This window comes from Salarias fasciatus, chromosome 2 (genome assembly GCF_902148845.1).
Source record: "Salarias fasciatus chromosome 2, fSalaFa1.1, whole genome shotgun sequence".
In the NCBI taxonomy this organism is placed as follows: Eukaryota; Metazoa; Chordata; class Actinopteri; order Blenniiformes; family Blenniidae; genus Salarias; species Salarias fasciatus.
Window position 1 is genome coordinate 32,445,431 of NC_043746.1, and position 22,003 is coordinate 32,467,433.

Here is a 22,003-nt window from a genome sequence, read left to right on the forward strand (position 1 = left end):
CAGCTGTGAAATGGTCACTCCATGGGTGTGTGGTTGAATGACACCTGTTGCTCTTGTCATGTAAAGTATCACAGAGATTTAACCACACCCCCAGTTCAACCAAAGTGGCCAAGCTCAGCTGTTGTCAATGGATGGGTGATTGAATTTTGCTGAGGGAAGAGCAGAGTGGATTGCCTGGGCTCCCCAACTTCCTCACTGGTGGAGATTTCACTCAAACAGGAATTGTTCTACCTGCTTTCAGTTGGAAGCATCACAGCCATCCAACTTCCTCAACATGGTCAACCCATGGATGTTGTGCGATCTCGATGTCCTCAATGTCCTCAAATCAATGTGATCTCCAAAGCTGAAAACACAGTCATGGTTGTAAGACAAGTCAAACTTGTCCACGCTGTCATGTGTCGCTTGCGGAAGAGTTTCCGTGGTGTAGCGGTCATCACGTTCGTCTCACACACGAAAGGTCCCCTGTTCGACCCAGGGCGGAAACATGCACATCCAGGTGTGCGCCAGTGCCACTTGTGTTTTGGTTGATGGCATTTGCCTCCGATCTATTGGCTTTTAAAGGAGGTCAGATGAGAAACTCTTGCTTCCTAGTAGCCAGCCTTTTACAGACATTGAGTGCAGTGTGAATTTCACAGTGGAATGACATGCTTGATATGATGGAGAAACCAGGGAATCGTGTTTTTCCTGAGACGTTGGAGGAGTGAAACCTGGCAGCAGCACGTGCCATTGTTGTCAATGAAATGAAGGTGTACAGTCAGCAGAGTTGGGTATGTAACGACAAGTAATGAACTTTACAAGTAGTTAAATTACTTTTGATGGGAACGACTAGTGTAACGGCACTACTCCTTCTGGATTGGTAGTTAAACTAGCGTTACAAATGAAACGCTACTATCGTTACTTTCACAATGACTGCAAATAGAGCAACCAAAATATTATTATTTAAAGCTAGGGTTGGCGATCTTGGAAAACTAGCGTTAGCATCTCCCCAAGGCTCTGCCTAGCTAGCTCCGCCCAGCTCCCACCCCATTGGAGGAGTGTGTTCCTGGCGTAACCTGTCCTCAGCACTTCGTTTCTTCGTTTTTCTTTATTTGCACAACGCCAGGGTATGGCGCACTGAACGGTGAGTGAACCCCCAAACATTCTTCTCCACCATTCTGCAACGACGCTCCGTCCTTCTACGCACGCACTGAACCAGGGTCAGTGCACGCGTACATGTACGTGCAGGGGGCAGGTCGAACGGTGAAGGGATTTGATTGGTTTAAAAAAAGGTGGCCCCTCAAGACGATTGGTTGCTGTTTTTCCCCGTTTTACTCCTGCTACAGATAGCGGATATTTTCCAAACTACTTTAAAAACACGCTATGAATTGCTTCCCATCGGGTCATAAAGATCATTTTAACCAGTATTTAAAAAAATGTATCTCATTCAAATCGCCAACCCGAGCTTTAAGCGGAGTTTTTTTTATTACCACCAGTAGATGGAACGGTGACCACACGAGCAGCTACTCGCTATCTCTTCCGGGTCAGGGCTGATGGAACCGTCACAGTAAAATTGGTTGCCTGATATAAATTTGTGCCCCACTGACAACACTGCACTCCCTCCGACTGTAAATGCCCCTTTTAAATGAATACTCCGAAGATTAGGGACCCACGCCCTTTCCCTAACCAATTGACAAAGTTAGACGAGCTCATACCTTGTGTCTCTGATCCGGCTGGTTCCCAGCTGTTAGCATCGTAGTAGCTTAGCTTGAAGCTTAGCTGGAAGTCAATCAGAGCCGGACTACGAAAGTGGACAAAATCCTCCTTCCAGTGGTCCAGGGGACGGTGTATTAGCACGTGAAGTGAATCCGAATGGTTATAAAACATTTCAAAACATGTGTTTTCTTTTCAATAAGTTAAAATAAAGTTTTGATACACACAGACCTGCGCATGCGCAGTGCTCCGCGGAAGGATATACCGGAGCACAGCTCCGTGGAGCACTATGCAGTAACGAGTAGTGTAACTTCTTTACTATTTCCATGGAGTAATCAAGTAGTGTAAGGCACTACTTTTTTCAAAAGAAACGAGTAACGGTAACTCTTTCCTTTTTTGAGTAACGGACCCCAACTCTGACAGTCAAGTCAGCCATAATGCACCCGACCTGGAGGACTGTTGTCAATGTGCGACAGCAGGCATTCAGGGGCACTTTCACACCGGCCCTGTGAGATCCTCACCTTGGACCAAATCAGGACTTTCTGGGAGAAGGCTCATCATCTGTGCATGTGTGAAAGCTCCCCTGATCAAAAATGCGGGTGTTTTTGGGCGAACTCTGGACCCCCTCGTAAACGATGGCCTCACACTGAACTTGCCAGTCTCGAAGCAGACTATCCAACCGCTGTCGTGAGAGGACGTGACGTGGAGCACAATGCATTTGAGTAGAACAACGAGCAAAGGCAGTCAGAGGAAGCAGACGTACAAAGAATGCGCCAGAAGATGTCTCCTGGGCAGATGTGGAGTGGTTCGGATGTGCAAGCACACATTCCACGGTGATCAGAAGACTATTTATCATGGTTGTTTCTAGTTAGCTGCAAGCCGGCTGCTGGGACGGGGCTTCTGGTTTTGGCCCACACCAATCAAATGAGCGGAACTTCTTCTTCTGCCTGTCTGGTCAGTGCTTGTCTCAGGTGACAGTGCCCCAAAATGAGCCGCTGTTGCAACTGGGTGACCACGTCCATGCGTTTGGTCCTCTGTCTAAAGTGCAGTTGGAAAGCGAGCCAAACCAAATGAATGTGTGAAGATTCTCAGCTTCCCCCCACCAGAGAGACTCCAGTCTTGGGCTTTCCTGATGTGAACGCAGCCTAAAACTCCAGGTTGCATTGAAGTTTTTACGTACATGTTTCATCCCTGAGTTGCAGGGCTACAATACTTCGAAGTGATGAGTCTGGGATGCGAATATATTCTCTCTCCAGTGGAATCTGACCTTCATGGGCGTGCGGTCGAGATCTGTTTTCTTTGTAATGCAAAGTCTCTGAGATTGTCATTGCCACCCCTAATGAAGAGAAAGAGGTGCAACTTAGCTGTTATTAGTGAATGGGATTTGAGCAATTTTGTGCAGGAACAAAACAGTGGATCTGGCCCAGATGTCCCAAAGAACGTGGATGTGCTTTTTCTTGGAAATGTGATTCCAGGTGAATCACTGATGGAGTTGTCTGGTGCCATTGTTGAAGCAGACAAGTCCCAGGTGATCTCTGAAAATGATCCAGGTTTGCCATTTCTCTGACTCACCAGAGAGGCTTGGCTGACTGCTTCAATCAGTATCACAGAAGCCTCAACAGGCTGCCCAACTGGCAGTAGTGGGATTTGAACCTACACCTCCAAAGAGACTGGAACCTTAATCCAGCATCTTGGACCACTCGGCCACACTACCTGTCTGACCCAAAAGTCAATGGCCATCCAACACGGAAGAGCCAAGCGAGTCGGCTGCAGCAGAGGATGGTTTCCATCCATCGGCCTCTGGCCCTCTTTTCCTCCGTCTCGTTCCCCGGCCAAATTGCCAGCTGCAGGAAGGTTTGCTGATGGAGTTTTTCCTTCTGTCCGTAGCACGAGCAGAGCCTCTCTCGTATAAGCTCTTGATGCAACATTGTTTGTGGAGTGAGTTCCAAACTCAGTGAATTTTGCCAATATTTAGGATATTTATTCAAGAATATTTCAACTCTGTGTCCGTGTTATCTAATTGAATCAATTGTCCTCATGCTGTGTTCTGTTTCATCCCTCATCTGTCATGAAGAACAAACCTGTCCGGCTAGAAAAGAACCTGTAGCAGGTGAAACCTAACATAAAAATATTCTGCAGTCTGGTAAGTTACTTAAGTGCAGCCCAAAGAGCAATTATCACATGAAGTGATAAATTTGTTGTCTGCTGAGAAAGAATTTCTGTATGACTTTAGCTGTTAAAAGAGTGGAGTCAGAATGATGTGGGACCCTTTCACTCCTAAAGGTGGAGTCCTGGAACAGGAGGATTTTCCTATTTTCAGGAGACAGTTAAGACAAAATGATGCTGTCTGTTATATTGTAGTCCATTTCAGTGGTGTGATACATTCATTTTTCCTGTTTTTCTCATTTTACTCATTGTGTAGCTTCAGGGTTGTTTTATTTTATTTTTTATTCTTTATTTTTTACATCAGTGTGGTTTAGTACCAATTTCATTAAGGTCTTTTTTTTCCATTGTCTTTACAATTATTGTGAACCTTTTATTGGAGGACTTGTATTAATAAAGAAAGGATTCTGAAATATCTGTGTTGAAAGTTATGTTGGTCTTCATATAATCTGAGCAACAAAATAATACTAAAGTCAACCAGACCCTGCAGATGCAATGACTACAGTAATAAGATTTGGCTGCAGGAGGATTAAATGATGTAATGTGTAGAAAAATCCAGGAAATGCTGTAAACCACGCCCATTTCTCGCATTGTTGACAGCAGTTTAATCTTATCCTGGTAGTTAGCCTGCTGTGGAGCAGGTTAGCTGCAGAGAATAAACCACCATGGTGACTTGTCAGGGATAAACTTGGCCAGCTTTTGTGCAATCGACTTGAGGCTAACTTCGTCCAGGATAACCACAAGATCGCCACAGGATAACCACAGTTTGCCGGCTTAATCCCTTATCCTGGTTTTGTGCAATACCCCCCTGGTTACACGTGTAGAAAAAAATGTAAACGTAGACACCCCTAATCCAGACTCATGTCATCCAATTCAAAACTAGAGGGTTCGGCATTTAGTGGAAGCACAAAAGACCAATCCAGGATGAGAACACACAGATTCATCAAGCTGGTGAAACCAATCCTGGATCAGTGCACACCTGTGATTCATTAAACAGACGTCTACGATCAATTACAGAATCACAGTCACCGTGACAACCAGAGTGGCGTCCTTTACTCCACCAGGACAGGAAGTTCTCCTGCAGGCAGATGAGGAGCTGGGTGCTCCCTCTTCTTCTGTGTTGATTGGTTTTTGTGTTTAATTCTGACAAAGATAGTAGATGAGATTTAATAAATCCTGGAACTTAATCTCCATGGTAAGTTATCTCAAAACACATCCCACTTTCCCCAATCCCACTTTTGTTACTCTTGTAACCCAAAAGTTCTTGATTCAGTCCCAGGACAGCAAGATCTCAGGTTCAATTCCCAAAGCCAGTGTCTTCTTCTGGCGAACAACTCAGAGCAGGTCTGGAGTGACGTCTTCAAAAGGAATTACTGGACTATTGATAAGGTGTGGTGGCCAAGTGGTAAGGCGTTGGTCTCGTAAACCAAAGATCATGGGTTCAACCCCCATCCATACCTCAGAAGGGTCGAAGTTATATGTTACACCATTAAAACAGAATAAAAAAAGACTCATTTAACAGGATGGTTGATGTTCATTCTGAAAAAAAAAAATGCACAGCTATCGCCATTGCCTCATGGTTGGTTGAAGTTCAGGTGGTTACAAAGACATAAAAATCAACTTCTTACACATTCGAAACATTCATATCCCAGACTATCTGTTCAGATATCCCTTTTTACCTGTAGATGACGTCTAGAAGAAGTTATATCAAAAAATAGTTGTTATATATTTACTTAGTGGTGAAATGAATGTCTTCACAGTTGAGCTGAATTCAAGTGTGAGTTCAGGATCTGACTACTACATACTGCATTGAAAGAAAATAGTGCTCAAAATAGTTTGCATGAATAAGAATGCTTCATTCACTGCAATCTGAGGGAACATGCAAACTCAACAGAAAGTTAAACAGAGACAATCTGTCTGAGTCGGTCACTACACCTCGCTGCTGGTTGTCAAACATAAACTGAACAGATAAAGGCTGGATCCAGACCACCTGAGAGATGAGGATGTTTCATTACGTGTGAAGATTAGAAATTAAATGAATGCTGGGCCAAAACCACGAGGGAGTCACCAAATATGATCAGAATCAGTAGTGGTTGGTGAGGGGTTTGATCAGGGAGCCACAGTGAGAATATAATTGATCTCAGGATCAATATTTTCTGATGTCTGATCTGCTGTGTGCTGCTCAGTGGTGAGATGAAGAGCTTCACATTCTCACAAGTCAGAAAACATGTTGAAATTCATTCATAATGGCCTGAGTCCCGGATCCGGTTCAGTCCTGTTTGGTCAGCGAGGGAGGAGACCCGGCCGCAGTGCTGCTGGTGTCTGGCTCTGAGACATCATTTAAACGAAACTATAAAAATCAGAGCAGTATAACATGAGTCAGCCTCACTACTTGTAATATCAGGGTTAAATTAACAGACCTATAATCTGTTCAGACGTCAGCCGGTGTCCGTTCGTCCACAGTGACCCTGTTCACCGCCGTCGTGACCTTCATCCAGACAGCATTGTTCTATTCTCCTTTAATTCCAGTTTTTATTCCTCCACAGAGCTCATCCTGATTTACCTCCACCTCAGACCTGACAGGACCAATTTCCAGCTCGGAAAAGTTTGGTTTTTTTTCCCAAAATTGCTCCTTGTCGGTGTTTGACCTCAGTCGGTCATGAATTACTGAATATTGAATATTTGACCACAGAACCATGAATATTTCAAGACGTAACTTACTAATGACGATTAAATTCAGCCACCACATTTATCAACATCCAATCATTCAAACGCTGAGATCAGCGAGGTTCGAGAGTTTCATCAATGCCACGCGAGGCCTGTCACACGATGAGCTCACTGCTCACGTTTACGCCATTTGAAAGGTTTGATGAATGAGGGGAATTGTTTCTGTCAGTCACTTTAAACTCCATATGGTGTTAATGTCAATAAGCAGGATCACTTCTCCTCCTAATTTGACTCAGTCTAAATGATATCTGCAGGTGCAGAGGGTTCATGGTCCACACTGACCTAATCAATCGATTTCATTCAGACATTTTTGATCTGATGAGATTTAGCTGTTTCTGAGTAAAAAAAAGTAATAGTGCACTTCTATAAATGAATATAGATGGATAGATAGATAGACAGATAGATAGATAGATAGATAGATAGATAGATAGATAGATAGATAGATAGATAGATAGATACTTTATTGATCCCACAAGGGGAAATTTCATAAACAGTGAAACTATCTAACCAATAAAGACGATACTTAACTAACCTGAATAAACTATAATGACTTGGTCCCTAAGATCAGGCGCAGAGCCAGTGTCACATTGAAGAAGGGGCGGGACTTATTTGCTATTTCAATTGTTAACAATTCACAGTATGGATCTGATCTGGATCTGTGCTGAATTTGGCCGCTGCTCAAAAGAGACTGAATGGTCTAAAATAAAAAGGAAATCTCACATTTAAACCATTAAAATATGAAATGAACTCATAAAAAGACCGAATTTGCTTCGCAAATGTCCATTTATTATGTAAAACAAAGTAAATCCAACAATAGACACTGCACAGTAACATCCTGTATGGCACAGCAGATCAATTAGTAGCGTTAACAATGGGAAACGGAGAGAGAAGGGCAAAATGGAGAGAGGGTGAATTACAATTAGCTGAGGAGCACAGGTTGTGCTGTTTCAGCACCATGGACAGCGCCATGAATTCATCAGCCACCTGCTGGATATTCTAGACACAGATTAGCTACTTCAGCACCATGGACAGCGCCGTGGACTTTACCAATAATTTCTCAAACCTGAGTCAGATAAAGGTGAATAAGTCAAGCAGACTGGGGTGGAAAACGAAGGATAGAAGATCAATGACATTCAGCGATGATGGATGGACCACCAACAAGTGTACAAACAACATGTGTGGCTTATCGTTCATGCAATAACCAAGCCGACATGGCCACAATACAGCAATGACAGCAATGACAGCAATGCTATTGAAGACAAGTAACGTCAGACAGTTAGCATCTACGACAAGCTTATCTTACGTCATCACAATTATTGAATATGGAACAACTTACTGACGGTGTTTTCATCCAGCGATGGGGAGTTTGAGTCCAATCCAGCAAAAAATCCACTGCAGCAAACACGAAATATCCAGAGTCCAAAATGTCCAATATAAGAAAAACTGCAACTGACTGAACATGCCAGTCTCTATATCCGAACTACATGCAGTAATGTGGCTTCATATCTTATAACACCATCTTTCTCTCCTTTCCAAAAATCATCTGGCAAGTGGGACATTTTTGTTAATGAGTCAGTTTTGGTCCACAGGCTGCCGATTGTCAACCACTGCTATGTGGCGTGGTGGCCAAGTGGTAAGGCGTTGGTCGCGTAAATCAAAAATCCTGTGGTTCAAGCCCCGTCCATGCCTTAGAAGGTGGACTGTCACTTTCATGTCTACAGTAACATTATCAGTGTATCCACCTGGGGTCTGTTGTGTTGAAGTCGCACTGACTGATCCAGACTCATCCTGTTCTGAACTAGAGGGTTCAGCATTTATTGGATGGAAAAAAGACCAATCCAGGGTGAGAACACACAGATTCATCAAGCTGGTGAAACCAATCCTGGATCAGTGCACACCTGTGATTCGTGAAACAGACGTTCAAGATCAATTACAGAATCACAGTCACCATGACAACCAGAGTGGCGTGCTTCACTCTCCAGAACAGGAAGTTCTCCTGCAGGCAGACGAGGAGCTCGGTTCTCCCTCTTCTTCTGTGTTGATTGGTTTTTGTGTCAAACTCTGACTGAGATAAAGGATGAGACTGAATTAATCCTGGAACTTAATCTCCATGGCAAGTTATCTCAAAATATGTCCCACTTTCCCCAATCCCAGTTTCGTCACTCTTGGAACCCAAAAGTTCTGGATTCAATCCCAGGACAGCAAGATCTCAGGTTCAATTCCCAAAGTCAGTTTCTCCTTCTGGTGAACAATTCAGAGCAGGTCTGGAGTGATGTTTTCAAAAAGAACCGCTCCACTCCTGAAACAGTTATTTACTGTGCTATTAAGGAGTCAAGAGGGTTCTACAAACATTATTGATTTGCTAGTGGTAAGGCGTGGTGGCCAAGTGGTAAGGCGTCGGTCTCGTAAACCGAAGATCATGGGTTCAACCCCCATCCATGCCTCACAAGAAAGAATGTTATGAGTTACACTGTAGTGTTCCTACAAAGGCAGCAAATACATTCAGTTAATAACAGAGGAACATTGCAGTTTAACCCTCAAATATAGATACATAGCTAATAAGCCCTATTATAATAAATGGCTGAATTTCCACTGGATGCATCTTACTTTTTTCTTGATGCACCCTGCTGCTGCAATAGAGTCCCAAGTGATTCGACAGTGAGTCGAACCCGAACCCTATAACAATATCCCACAATCATTTTCCCTCGTTCCCCCCAAGCTGTCGTCGCTGCACCATTTGTGGACATTTCCTCTCAGAACTGAACTGTTCCTCACTGACACCCTCCCGTTCTGTCTGAGACACTCAGCTTTTAAATCTTCTTTCCACCATCTCAGAAGTTGAGATGGCATCCCTCCTCCCCAGGGACGGCTGGTATAAATGGGCGAGCAGGGCTAAGCCATCCGAGCACAAAAACACAGCTAATACAAAAAAGATGAGAAAATTATTTTTTAAATAACTTACAACAGATTGTTTTAACTTTAGATAAAACCAAAGGTAGCAGCAACACCAATCAATAAAAAGGAAAACATAGAATATCTCTAAATGGGCTGATTTTTTACAGCCCAGCAGATACATTCATTCATTCTGGTGACAGGTGTCATGTCCCGCCCCCCGTGGTTGACTGAGCATTTTGGGCTAACTTCAGTAACGACAAGCTTATCCTATGTCATCACGAATATTGAATATGGAACAACTTACTGACGATCATGCCCAAGGATACCAGGACAGCAGGCCCGGATCTACTGAATGGGCAATCTGGGCACGTGCCCAAGGGCCCTCGGGCTCAGAGGGGCCCTCTGCTGCCAGAATTTTTTCTTTTTTTGCAGCAATATTATACCCATTAGAAGAACAAACTCTTTAGTACTTAGTCGTTGCGGTAAAGTGAAACTACAATTACACAAAAAAAAAATGCTGAAGAGCGATGGAAGTGTGGAGCTATAAACAGCCCTGTGAAGAGAGCAGCTCCGTGTGGTTTGTGCTAGGTTGCCAGACTGGCTTCTTTTGAACATGTCGGCGGGTTAATGTTGAGGTTATGTGTTTGTGATGTGTTTTTTTATGATACAAATAAGAGTTTTACGGTTTTAACAAGCATTTTCTGCAGAGATGGAGATTTGGGCTGCTTTCTATTGAGTTGTGCTGGTTTTACACCGTGTCTGTGCTGGAAACACAGTGGCAAATCTGGCAACATCGTGCAGCAGACCGTAGAAGCACCGGAGGGAGTGACCCGCCTCACAGGTGACTTTACCTGGCCGAGCTGTTTTTCTGCTCTTTCATTGGACTGTACGTGGCACTGCCTGGATCCAGCTGTGAGGGAGAGAGGCCCGTCTCACAATTGAAAACAATTAAAAAATGAACTGAGGAAAACTCTGGGTCATAAGAGACGTTCTGCCCTGTCGTTAACGGCCACGGAGTCCGAGCTGGTGAGGGAGCAGGACCCTGAGGATGTGATTGACTTTGCAAAGAAAAAGATCAGGAAGAAGAACTTCAAAAGGCCAGAGCCACTGAGCTTTCTGTGGAGTGAGGAGGCCACTATGAGCATATATATATGTATATATATATATATATATATATATATATATATATATATATATATATATATATATATATATATATATATACATATATATGTATATAATACATGTATACATATATATGTGTGTGTATGTGTATATATATATACATATATATGTATATGTATATACATACAGTATATATATGTGTGTGTGTGTGTGTGTGTGTGTGTGTGTGTGTGTGTGTGTGTGTGTGTGTGTGTGTGTGTGTGTGTGTGTGTGCGCGCGCGTGTGTGTGTGTAATTCAGTGGCAGACCGTGCATTTCACACTAAGGCCTTCAGAACAGATCCACCTGAACCAATCCACCTCTCTCTCAACACTATTTTATGTCTGTAAAAAAAAACTCTTACTGTGCAGATATGCACATAAAGAGTTGTTGCACAGCAGATAGATACTTGTGCAGCCAGAATAAATGCCTTTGCTGAAGTGCACAAGTCTCCTACTACATCTGTGCACATACAATGTGCATCAACAACTTAATAAAACAGCAATATTATTTAGGAAAAGAGGAACATTTTACTCACCAAAATCCTGATTATTTGAAAACAAAATACATCCTCCTTTCCTTCCTCAAAAAGAGTTCAACTGCTCTGTCATATAGATTATCCGTGCGTTTCAGTTCCATAAAGCCAGGGCTGAAAGTCCAGCTGCCCTGTGGTATTTCTGGCCTCAGTTTTATTTCTCTTCAGGTCTTCTTCTCCTTCTTCTTCTTCTTTGGAATAATTGCTGTAGGCGACCAACTTAGGTGCATACCGCCCCCTACTGTATCTCTTGGTGAATGTAAATCAGAAGGCCTGGATCTGCTGTTGTTAGTGTAGCTAGCCGGAAGGCTCTGAGTCGCCAACTCGAAATCTGATTGGTTGAAGCAACTGTCTGATTGACACTTCACTTTACTTTACTGGGCTATCAGAATGGACAGTGAAGGCCTCAGGCAGATTTCTTTGACCCTAGCAACAGATGATGCCTGAAATCTGATTGGTTAAATGATTTAATATGAAAAAAACATGTCTGGAAGCAGCGCAACCACGGGAAAACTATGAAAGGAACTGGAACATACCGTTTGGAATCATTTATTAATTATTTATGGACAAAATATAATTTACATCAGTCTGTAATTCGGAAACTTTTTTAGGCCAGCAGAGAAGGCTTTGCAGGCCCTGACGGCCCACCACTGGTGTAATTGCTGTGAGAGTTTGGTTACAGTCGGAGGGGGCCCTGTGAGCTTCAGTGCCCAGGGGCCTCTGGAATTACTAATCCAGCCCTGCAGGACAGGCTGGACCCCGGGGAGGTCACAGGTCACCGTCCACCACAGGGCTGAAGGAGACCAAGACAGAGTCCAGTTCAAACTGTTTTCAAGGCCAGAAAACAAGCAGAGGTCTTCAGAGTGGTGTAACTGTTGCGAAAATGTTTCCCACAGTTTCCTGGTGATTCATCAGCTCACACACACACACACACACACACACACACACACACACACACACACACACACACACGCACACACACCCAAACACACTGACTCCTTGAAACTGTCTCCACATTAATCAGAGCCAGATGAATGAGGCTACTGCCTCAGCAGCAGGTGCAGCGCTAACAGCCCGTTAAAGCTAAGCTAGCAAGAAGCATGACCACACCTCGGGGGACCACATGTCTTCTGTTGCCCCGACACGTCCTCCTGTTGGGTCTTAAAGCTACGTACTGAGGGACTTTATGAAAGTCTCCGCTCGTCCTGCAGGTCAGTGATACTGCAGGACTGTAAGCTGTGCAGTGGAACTCGCTCAAGCTTGAATATTACTCTAACCTGCAGTTTATCAGGTACACACCTGAAAGCATCATGAACATAAAGAATTGGTGGTAACAATGGTAGCATCCCTCCACTAACTCCACTTCCTCCCGGAAGAGCTGGAGGAAGTGTCTGGGGACAGGAAGTCTGGGCATCTCTGCTGAGACTGCTGCCCCCGTGACCCGGTCCCGGATAAGCGGTTGAAAATGGATGGATGGAGGAAGGTTCAGGAAACAAGTTGGTTTAAGAACATCACCTAACTCTCTCCTGGGGAGAAATTGGCCAGGTAGCGTTGTCCACACATTGAAACTAAAAATACACCACCCTGCCACATACAGACGGGTTCAGGAGGCTTTATCTGCCCATCACTGCAAGGAGGGACGCCATCTGAGACGATGGAAAGGAGATTTAAACTCTGAGCGTCTCAGACAGAACGGGAGGATGTCAGTGAGGAACAGTTCAGTTCTGAGAGGAAATGTCCATCAGTGGCAGCTTGCGGGGAACGAGGGAAAATGATTGCGGGATATTGTTAGGGTTCGGGTTTAACTCCAAGTCGCTGTCGGATCACTTGGGACTCTGCTGCAGCTGCAGGATGCATCAAGTCACAAGTAAAATGCAGCCAGTGGGAATTTGGCCATTTACTATGATGGTGGCAAATGCCAGCCATACACATGCCTATGCTTGAAGCTCCTGGTGCCATCAGTTGAAGCAACTCATTTCCCATGTGAGCACACAACATTTCACCTTCTGAGGCATGGATGGGGGTTGAACCCATGATCTTTGGTTTACGAGACCAACGCCTTACCACTTGGCCACCATGCCACATCAGTAGAACATCACTACAGGGAGATGTTCCCAAATTGGAGCAGTTCTTCTTGAAGACGTCACTCTGGACCTGCTCTGAGTTGTTCTGCAGACGAAGAAACTGGTTTGGGATTTAAAGCTATAGTGCGTAACTTCGGTCGCCCTCCAGCAGAATTCTGCGTTCTTACAACAATAAAGCCGGCGCTTCCACATGACGTACGCCCAGGTGTCCCCGGTGCCCCCCCCCCCCCCCCTCCACAGCCGCTGCAGGGTGATTCGCATTTCCACAGCGCGAATCACCTTTGGAAACGGTTTTTATTCTGTGTGAAGAAGGACAGCTGGTGAAAAAAAGACGGACTCTTCCGAAGAGGTAATTATTGTTTTCTTTTTTTTTTGCCACAGAAACGCAAACAGCTTATTAAAACGGGAGACAAGGTGCCTGCTAATTTGTAACTGACAGGTTAGAGGATGAAAAGACCCAGTGGTCGTCAGCGGAAATCCTTGTTGTCCGTTGGTGTCCAGTAGCGGCTTCTTGATGAAAAACGAAGTGTTACACACAAAGTACAGTGTTTCCTGCAGGAAAGGAGTTTGGCCGGGGGGGGGTGTCGTGTGGTGTCGCTGCTAACACTGCAGGTGTTCAACCGTCGGAGAGGGTTTTTTTTCCTCCTCTCCGTTGTCCGGGCGCTGCACAATTTAGCGAGGGCTGCGCCCGGACTGAAAAGGTCTGCCGGAAACCCTGATAGCATGTTGCTTCCTTGGTCTGCCTGAGACTGTGAGCTGAGCCTGTTGCTCTTAGACCCTCCCGTCCTCCCCCTCCCTTCTTGTTGTGATGTAAAATGTGTAATTTCCTGCGCGCCAGTGCGGGAATGTCGCCGATCGACACACAAAGCAAGAATTATATATATTGAAAAATCCTGCAACATGTTAGAGGAGCCGATCGGCTTAATCTGCATTTTGTCATCTCCACTAGTAGTGGCTTGGCTAAAACGGACATTCATAGACATTTAAAAGTTACACACTACAGCTTTAAGACTGACCATAATGATTTGGTCCATCCAGAGAGCTCGCTTCAATGATTTCTGTTGTGTTCAGTTCTTCCCACTTGGTCTTGAATGAGTTTGTTTTGGGTATCTTTCACTTTCAGTGGTTGGGTTCAAGTGTTTGGCGTCAGTTTTATTTGGAGGTGTGTGACCATCAAAGGGTGGATGCTGATCATGGAGCCTCTTGCTGAGGTGATGCAACAACAGGGTTTGTTGGAGCAACAGTTTCGGGACTCTGTGAAGAAATATCTGAAGGAGCTCCTTCAAACCAACGTTGTTTATAACTGTGGATCTTAAACCACTGGATGACTGGATCTGGATGACTTGTTACTTGTTGACAACTTCACTGAAGAGTTGCTTCTGAGCTTTGAGGAGAAACAACAGTTTCTCAGTTCTGTACATTTGAGGGCTGAATGAAGTGGACGATAGTCTGGTCTCTGTGTGTTGTTGTAAACATTATAGAGAATCAAATGATAGGTTTAAGAAAGAGCGATCTTCTGTGGCAGTAAGTTCTCTCTTTGCTGACTTCCAACATTATTTCTGGAAGAACATTGAAGGAGGGAGATGTTCTGAAGCACCATGTTTAATTGATACATTCAGCAGATTGACTTAATGGGGGTTGAACCCAGAACCTCCAGGTTACAAGAGCAACTCCCGGGCAACTTCTTGTACCGGAGAAGTGAAAGACACCATTCTCTTTGTCTTGTAATTCTGTAATTGATCTTGGAAGTCTGTTTAATGAATCACATGTGTACATTGATCCAGGATTGGTTTCACCAGCTTGAATCTGTGTGTTTTCATCCTGGACTGGTCTTTTGTGCATCCAATAAACCCTGAACATTCTGGATTGGTTGAGCCTGGATCAGTGAATCATACTTAATCATACCATACAACAGACCCCAGGTGAAAACACATCACAGCTTTCGTTTATCAAATGATCTTTCAAACGGATGTAAATCTGAGCAGTGAGCTCATCGTACGACGGGCCTCGAGTGGCATTACTGAAACTTCCGTACCTCGACGATCTCAGCGTTTGAGTGATCGGGTGTTGGTAAATGCTGAATTTGATCGTCATTAACAATGTTACGCCCTGAAATATGCATAGTTCTGAAGTGGCGCCCACTGAGGTCTGATTTTGGTGAAAAAAATAACTTTTTCGGTGCTGGAAATCGATCCTGTCAGGTCTGAGGTGGAGCTCTTCAGAAGAATAAAAACTGGAATTAAAAGGGAATAGAAAAACGCTGTCTGGAGGACGATCATGGCAGCGGTGAATAGTGTCACCTGGACGAACGGACACCGGCTGAGGTCTGAACAGATTATAGGTCCGTCAATTTAACCCTGATATTACAAATAATGAGGCTGACTCATGTTGTGCAGCTCAGAGTTTTATTGTTTTGTTTAATTATGTCTCAAAGTCAGACAGCAGCGACACCGCGGCCCGGTCTGCTCCCCACAGCAGTGACGGTCACACCGAGACACACCCAGCACCAGACCCGGTGCCGAGCAGAACCCCGGACCGAGCAGGACCCCAACCGAGCGGGACCCGGGACTCAGGCCACCAAGGGCGGCGTGTGCCACCCGCTGCCGGATCTGCTTAAATGAAAGACAATTTATAGAAGTCTTAATAAAATGTTTGACTAAACGTCCTCTGTCTGTATTTAATCTCCCTTTAGTTCATATGTTATTTTCTAGGTTACTGGCATCACATCACTGATTAAATAAATCATTTGCTAAACTGTAGAGTTTATTTACTTTCCAGTAGCGGTTCTTCAGGTCCTGCCTCTGCTGGTTCCCACATCAGCTCCTCTCGTGGCGTTGATCACTCTATCGGCCAATGCAATATTGTGTAAATCTGCACAGGCCAGAATAGTCACACTCCTTTTCGGGGCTGATCAGCAGCATTTCCCCTGCTGGGTCTGAAGCTGCTCTGCAGCAGCGTGTTCCTCTTTTCGCACTGTTAAAACTGCCTCCTCTCCGTGGCAGGATGGAACCAGTGGAGTTGTTAAAAAGTTAAAAATCCCTTATTAAGCCCACAAGGGGGGATATTATAGGATATTCTGTAAGGGCATTTTTTAATTTTTTTATTCTTTTACTTTTTAATCTCCACTGAATGTGTGTTGCTTGTGCTTTGTGTGCTTTATGTTTGAGATGTGCTTTATAATTATTTTCACGCTCCCCCAGGTTTTTCTGTAATGCACCACAAGTCCGCACTTGCGTACATGATGTCAGACCTGTCGTGAGATTTCATCTTTCTGTACGATCACGATCATATTGATAAATGCCGATCCCATCTTTCATATGGTCGTACGCCCACATACCGTTTGTTAAATGAGGGCCATCGTGTATTTGTAAACTTCTCTCTGTTCAACTTGTGATTTTGCTCTTGAGGAGAGAGGCTGATTGTCAACTCAACATTAGCCAGTTTGTCTCTTCAACCCAAAATGACTCCTGATATTGATAAAGTCAGAGGCATGGATGGGGGTTGAACCCATGATCTTTGGTTTACAAGACCAAGGCCATACCACTTGCCCACCATGCCACAGATTGATGCCTGACAACCAGAGGCGGGGCGTGCCAACAGGCAAACCAGGCAATTGCCTGGGGCCCCGGCTTATAGGGGGGCCCCGCAAGGAGGCCCCTGAGACACCGGGTACCCCAAGTGCTAATACATGTACTGCACAGAAACGACAACAATCGGCATTATGAAACGAAGACGTAGCAAACCCCCTTGGGGGGCCCCGCACGGCCCTGTCAGCCTTCAGCGCTGTCTGCGTCAATCGGGTGAGCCTCAAGGTTTATTGTCTCATATAATTATTGATAAGCCAGGGCTTTCAAGGATTTCTGTTGGTCCCTGGATCTAATAGAAGAGATTAGGGGTTCTCTAAGTTTTTCAGTATATATATTATAGCTGAGCCGTTAACGGAGGTAACGTGGTGCGTTACCGCGAGACTCTTTTCGCACGAGAAAAAAATGTCGCCGTTATCTCTGCTTTTCAAAGTTGGGTCTGGGAGCTGGGTCTACACATGCAAGCTATGCAATTCACTTTGATATATTTCAGTGTGGATGTGTGCCTGGCCCAGCCTGGCTGAATAACGCTGTGGAGGGGGGGGGACAAGCCGAACCTGTCCTGCGCTGCGAGAGCGCGCTCCTGCTGACCGTCAAAAAAAAAAACACTCGCACTTTTAGTGGTGAAACACGGTCCATTCCTCATTATTTGCCATATTAAACTCGGCCGAATTATCAGAAACAACCGGCAGTCTGTGGACAATATGAACAATAATGTCTCACCTGCCAGATGATTTTAGAGATGTGGAAGTCGTGGGAGTCATTAAAAGAGGAGGTGAACGTCGAGTTGACAGCCTTTATTGTGACACAGAGACACAGCTGTCATACAGACATCAGCACTAAGCCAGATGTGGACCGCTGTATGTCTGTTTTTTTCAAACAAAGCCAGAGGGGTGGGCTGAAAGAAATGTGAATGAGGTGAAACATTAGAACAATTCAAGCTGAACACTGTTGAACACTGGAAGAATGTGAGGAAAACAGATGTTGTAGGAGCCATTTGTTGGTTTGTTTCTGTTTATTAATGGCGGTAGTGCAGAGGAGCACCAGGTGTGTGAGGCAGCAGCTACAGGTGACAGGGAGATGACACAGATAATGCTGCTCACACAACCCTCTCTTTTACCTTCATCCTTATTTTTGGACTCATCAATTTTAAACAAGGGGGAGAGGAGAGGTTCACGGACATTCAGGCTGTCTCTCCTTGGCTCCGACTCTCTCGCAAAACACATCTACCAGCCACTATTTTAAGCTTAACATCAGTCTTAAACCTTATTCTAAGCCTAACATTATCCTCTATCCTAACCTTATCCTCAGGCTCCTGCCATGTGGAACCAGTTTCAGGCGTCTTCTCTCCTTTCTCACCCCACATGTTCACTGCTACATGTCATTCACCACCGTCTCTCTGTCTCCCCCTACAGGATCCCCAAGGATCTCCATCTGAGGCCTCCTGTGCTGATCCACCTGCACCGAGCTGATTCAGACAATCCGTCTGTCTGTCCTCTCCTTGTCTCTCTTTCTGTCCCCTCACCCCAACTGGAAGAGCAGAAAGTCTCCTCCTCTGAGCCTGGTGCTGCAGGGTTCTTCCTGCTAAAAGGAGTTTTTCCTTTCCACAGTGCTTATGCTTGCTCATGTGGATCTGTTGGGTTTTCTCTCGAAAAGCAGCCTAGAAATGACTGTGTTGTATTTACCACTTTCAGTGGTGGGGCAAGGGTCCTTGGGGGCTCCAAGCAAGCAATTCATCAGCCCCCACTCCATCCGTGCACACTGAAAAAAAAATCTTTTTTTTGCACACAATTTGCACCTAGGGGGGCCCCCTTAAAGCCGGGGCCCCAGGAAAATGTCTGGTTTGCCTGTTTGCACGCCCCGCTGCGGGCCATTTTAAAGCTGAACTGAATTAAATAATATATGTTATGGCAATTTTATTTAATAAAGGGCTTCCGCCGGTGAGTTCGTTTTGGTATCTTTTATTATGCTGTACAGCAGGAGAAGTCACGCAGTCAACAGAGTAACAGAGTGAGTTCTGCCCTCGCAGGGGCGTGCAAGCCTCTAATAACGATCTGCTACGTTCACTCCCAGAGGCCTTGACTGCACCCAGCCATAGGCTGGACACAGGAAGACTCCCACGAGTCCCGCAGCTGCTACGCTAAGATTATCAGGAAAAGTAAATTCTAGACAAAGCATTCGCGGTTCCCCACACATCTGAGTGTGTGAGAGCTACGGGTATTTATAACAAATAAATCTAAGCACTGCAAAACAGTAAAGCATGCACTCAATAGAAATTTCCACCACATATTTTATAGATTAATTTTGGCCCTTGGAGTCCATCAGGCCCCACTTTTCTTCACTTACTGACTCACGTTCAGTCCTCCTCTACATGTTGAGCTGGTCTGATTTAACAACACAGGTTTTCATCTGATGATCTAAAGTTCTTCAGCTCCTCCGTCAGTTTGAAGGACATGAAATGATTCAGAAAAAACACAATGAAGGAAAGTATACATATACAGCAGGGGTGTTCAACCTGCGGCTCTGGAGCCACAGGTGGCTCTTCAGTGCCTCTGCAGTGGCTCCATGCAGATTTGACATCGTAAACTGTGAATAAACTTCTTTCTATTATAGTGATGTGCCACAGCATTGTTCAAAATGATTCGTTCACAAGGGATTAATACATAAAGGTACCAGTGAAATCAGGAAAATATCTAAAATCACAGGAAATGGGGAAAAAATAGACAGAAAACCTGAAATATCTAGAATTTCTAAACGAAGAGCATTAAGCATGGTTGGAAAAAGCCTGTAGAACTGCTTAAAAAGGGGTAAAATGGTTAAAACAGCTAAAATTTAAAAAAAAAAGTTCCAAAAAATAGCTGAAAAGAGGAGCTGAAGTGTTAAAGGAGCTATATCATGCAAAATTCACTTTTTTATGTTTTAACCTTGTTATATAGTTATGTTCTCACCAAAAACATCCCCAAAGCATTTTATTTCCTTCGTGCCTGTGTGTTTGAGCTTTCCTCGTGTTTCTGCTGTTCAGAGAGGCAGCCCCTCCCGCACCCGTGAAAACTCTCTGCTTCCCATGTTGACGTCACACGGAGAAGATGGCTCCCCTGACCCCCCTCCCGCAGGCCCTCGGCAATCAGCGTTGCTGCTTTTTCTAACTCCCATTACGGCAGAAGGGAACCCTCAGGGCCTTCTAGGCCTTCAGAGAAGGCCTTAAAAAATCTGGACCAAAAAATATGAATTTTCATTTATATATATATATATATATATATATATATATATATATATATATATATATATATATATATACATACATATACATATATATATGTATATACACATACATACATACATGCATACATACATACATACATATATATATATATATATATATATATATATATATATATATATATATATATATATATATATATATTAAGGCTGTGACTTTAACGCGTTAGTTACGATTAATTAATTACAGAAATTTTAACGCGATAAAAAAATTTATCGCAAATTGTCGCGGAACGTTTGTCACCGGACATATTTCGCTGTGACACAACAACGAAACAGCTCCCGACTTGGTGACTTTCTCGTTAAATCTGGCGACTTTCCAAAGCCTCCTGGCGACTTTTTTTGTCAAAAGCGACTAGCAACAAATTTAGCGACTTTTTCTGGTGCTCTGGAGACGTGACAGGACGTCTCGTTCTGCAGCTGCTGTCCTCAATGAGCTGCGGTGCTGCGTGAGCCCCTCCCCCGTCCCAAAGCACTCACAGGCGGTCAGTCTCAGCAGCGCCCCCTGCTGCAGGCAGAGCAGAGAGGAGACCCACACCACTCCTCCACACTTCAAATGAATCGCGTGTGCGCAAATACGCCACTGCTCACTTGCTGACAAACCAAGAATCAACAGAAGAAAATTCATTTGTAGTTCTAAACATATTTAGGGTGTTTTTTTAACTCACATTTTGCTTCTCCCATGACGTCATTCCTCTCTCCTACAGCGTCCATTACAATTACATGCAAATTGCAAATTAGGTAACGACCTCATCCAGAGACTTCTGGCGACTTTTAGGACAGCCAATAGTGACTTTCCTTACTGGGGAGTTGGCAACACAGCTCCCGACAACAGCGCACTACTTGGTCTCGTGCACAGAAAATTTAGATTTAAAAAGCCAGCGGATGGCAGCGTGGATAAAACCAAAGCTGTATGCAAATTTTGCAGCAAAGAATTTGCATCCCATCGCAGCACATCGAGCCTGCTATATCATCTGAATGCTAAGCATGTCGCAGCAGCGGCCAACACGCAAGCCTTGCATACAGCTGGAGTTGAAGAGGACGTCACTCCGACTACTTCAAGGACCCTCGCCCAGACCAACAAAAGTTGCACTAATCAATGTGTATTGGTTTATTTGTCTTGGTTAAATTCCTCCTTCCTTGCTGAAAAAATGAACAGTGTTTTGTTGCTTAATCTTATGTATCACTATATTGATTCACTATACCAAAATCCATTAGAAAAAGAAAGGTTCTCACTGATCTTGGGTCAAATATCGATATGCGATTAATTGAGATTAATTAATTACAAAGGCCCTAATTAATGAGATTAATTTATTTAATCGAGTCCCACCCCTAATATATATATATATATATATATATATATATATATATATATATATATATATATATATATATATATATACACACACACAACATACATACATACATACATACATATATATATATATATATATATATATATATATATATATATATATATATATATATATATATATATATATATATATATATATATATATATATATATATATATATATATATATATATAAATATATATACATATATATATATAAACACCAGAAGAAAACATTTATGCCACAAATACCACAGGGCAAGCTGGACTTTCTTTCAGCCTGGCTTTATGGAATTGAAACGCACGGATAATCTATATGACAGAGCAATTTAACTCTTTTTGAGGAAGGAAGGAAGGAAGGAAAGGAGGATGGATTTTGTTTACAAATAATCAGGATTTTGGTGAGTAAAATGTTCCTCTTTTCCTAAATAATATTGCTGTTTTATTAAGTTGTTGATGCTCATTGTATGTGGACAGATGTAGTAGGAGACTTGTGCATGACTTATGCATATCGAGATTTTTTTTATAGA

General features: G+C 43.8%; 5 non-coding genes across 5 annotated transcripts; 3 read left to right on the forward strand and 2 right to left on the reverse strand.

Moving 5' to 3' along the window:
* The first annotated feature begins 412 nt into the window (after positions 1–412).
* Positions 413–485, forward strand: trnav-cac (transfer RNA valine (anticodon CAC)). The gene has a single exon. It is a non-coding gene; the product is annotated as a tRNA-Val (tRNA).
* A 4,755-nt stretch (positions 486–5,240) lies between these two features.
* Positions 5,241–5,312, forward strand: trnat-cgu (transfer RNA threonine (anticodon CGU)). The gene has a single exon. It is a non-coding gene; the product is annotated as a tRNA-Thr (tRNA).
* A 3,639-nt stretch (positions 5,313–8,951) lies between these two features.
* Positions 8,952–9,023, forward strand: trnat-cgu (transfer RNA threonine (anticodon CGU)). Its single transcript has one exon. It is a non-coding gene; the product is annotated as a tRNA-Thr (tRNA).
* Positions 9,024–13,181: 4,158 nt separating this feature from the next.
* On the reverse strand, positions 13,182–13,253 carry trnat-cgu (transfer RNA threonine (anticodon CGU)). Its single transcript has one exon. It is a non-coding gene; the product is annotated as a tRNA-Thr (tRNA).
* Positions 13,254–16,742: 3,489 nt separating this feature from the next.
* On the reverse strand, positions 16,743–16,814 carry trnat-ugu (transfer RNA threonine (anticodon UGU)). Its single transcript has one exon. It is a non-coding gene; the product is annotated as a tRNA-Thr (tRNA).
* Positions 16,815–22,003: the final 5,189 nt, after the last annotated feature.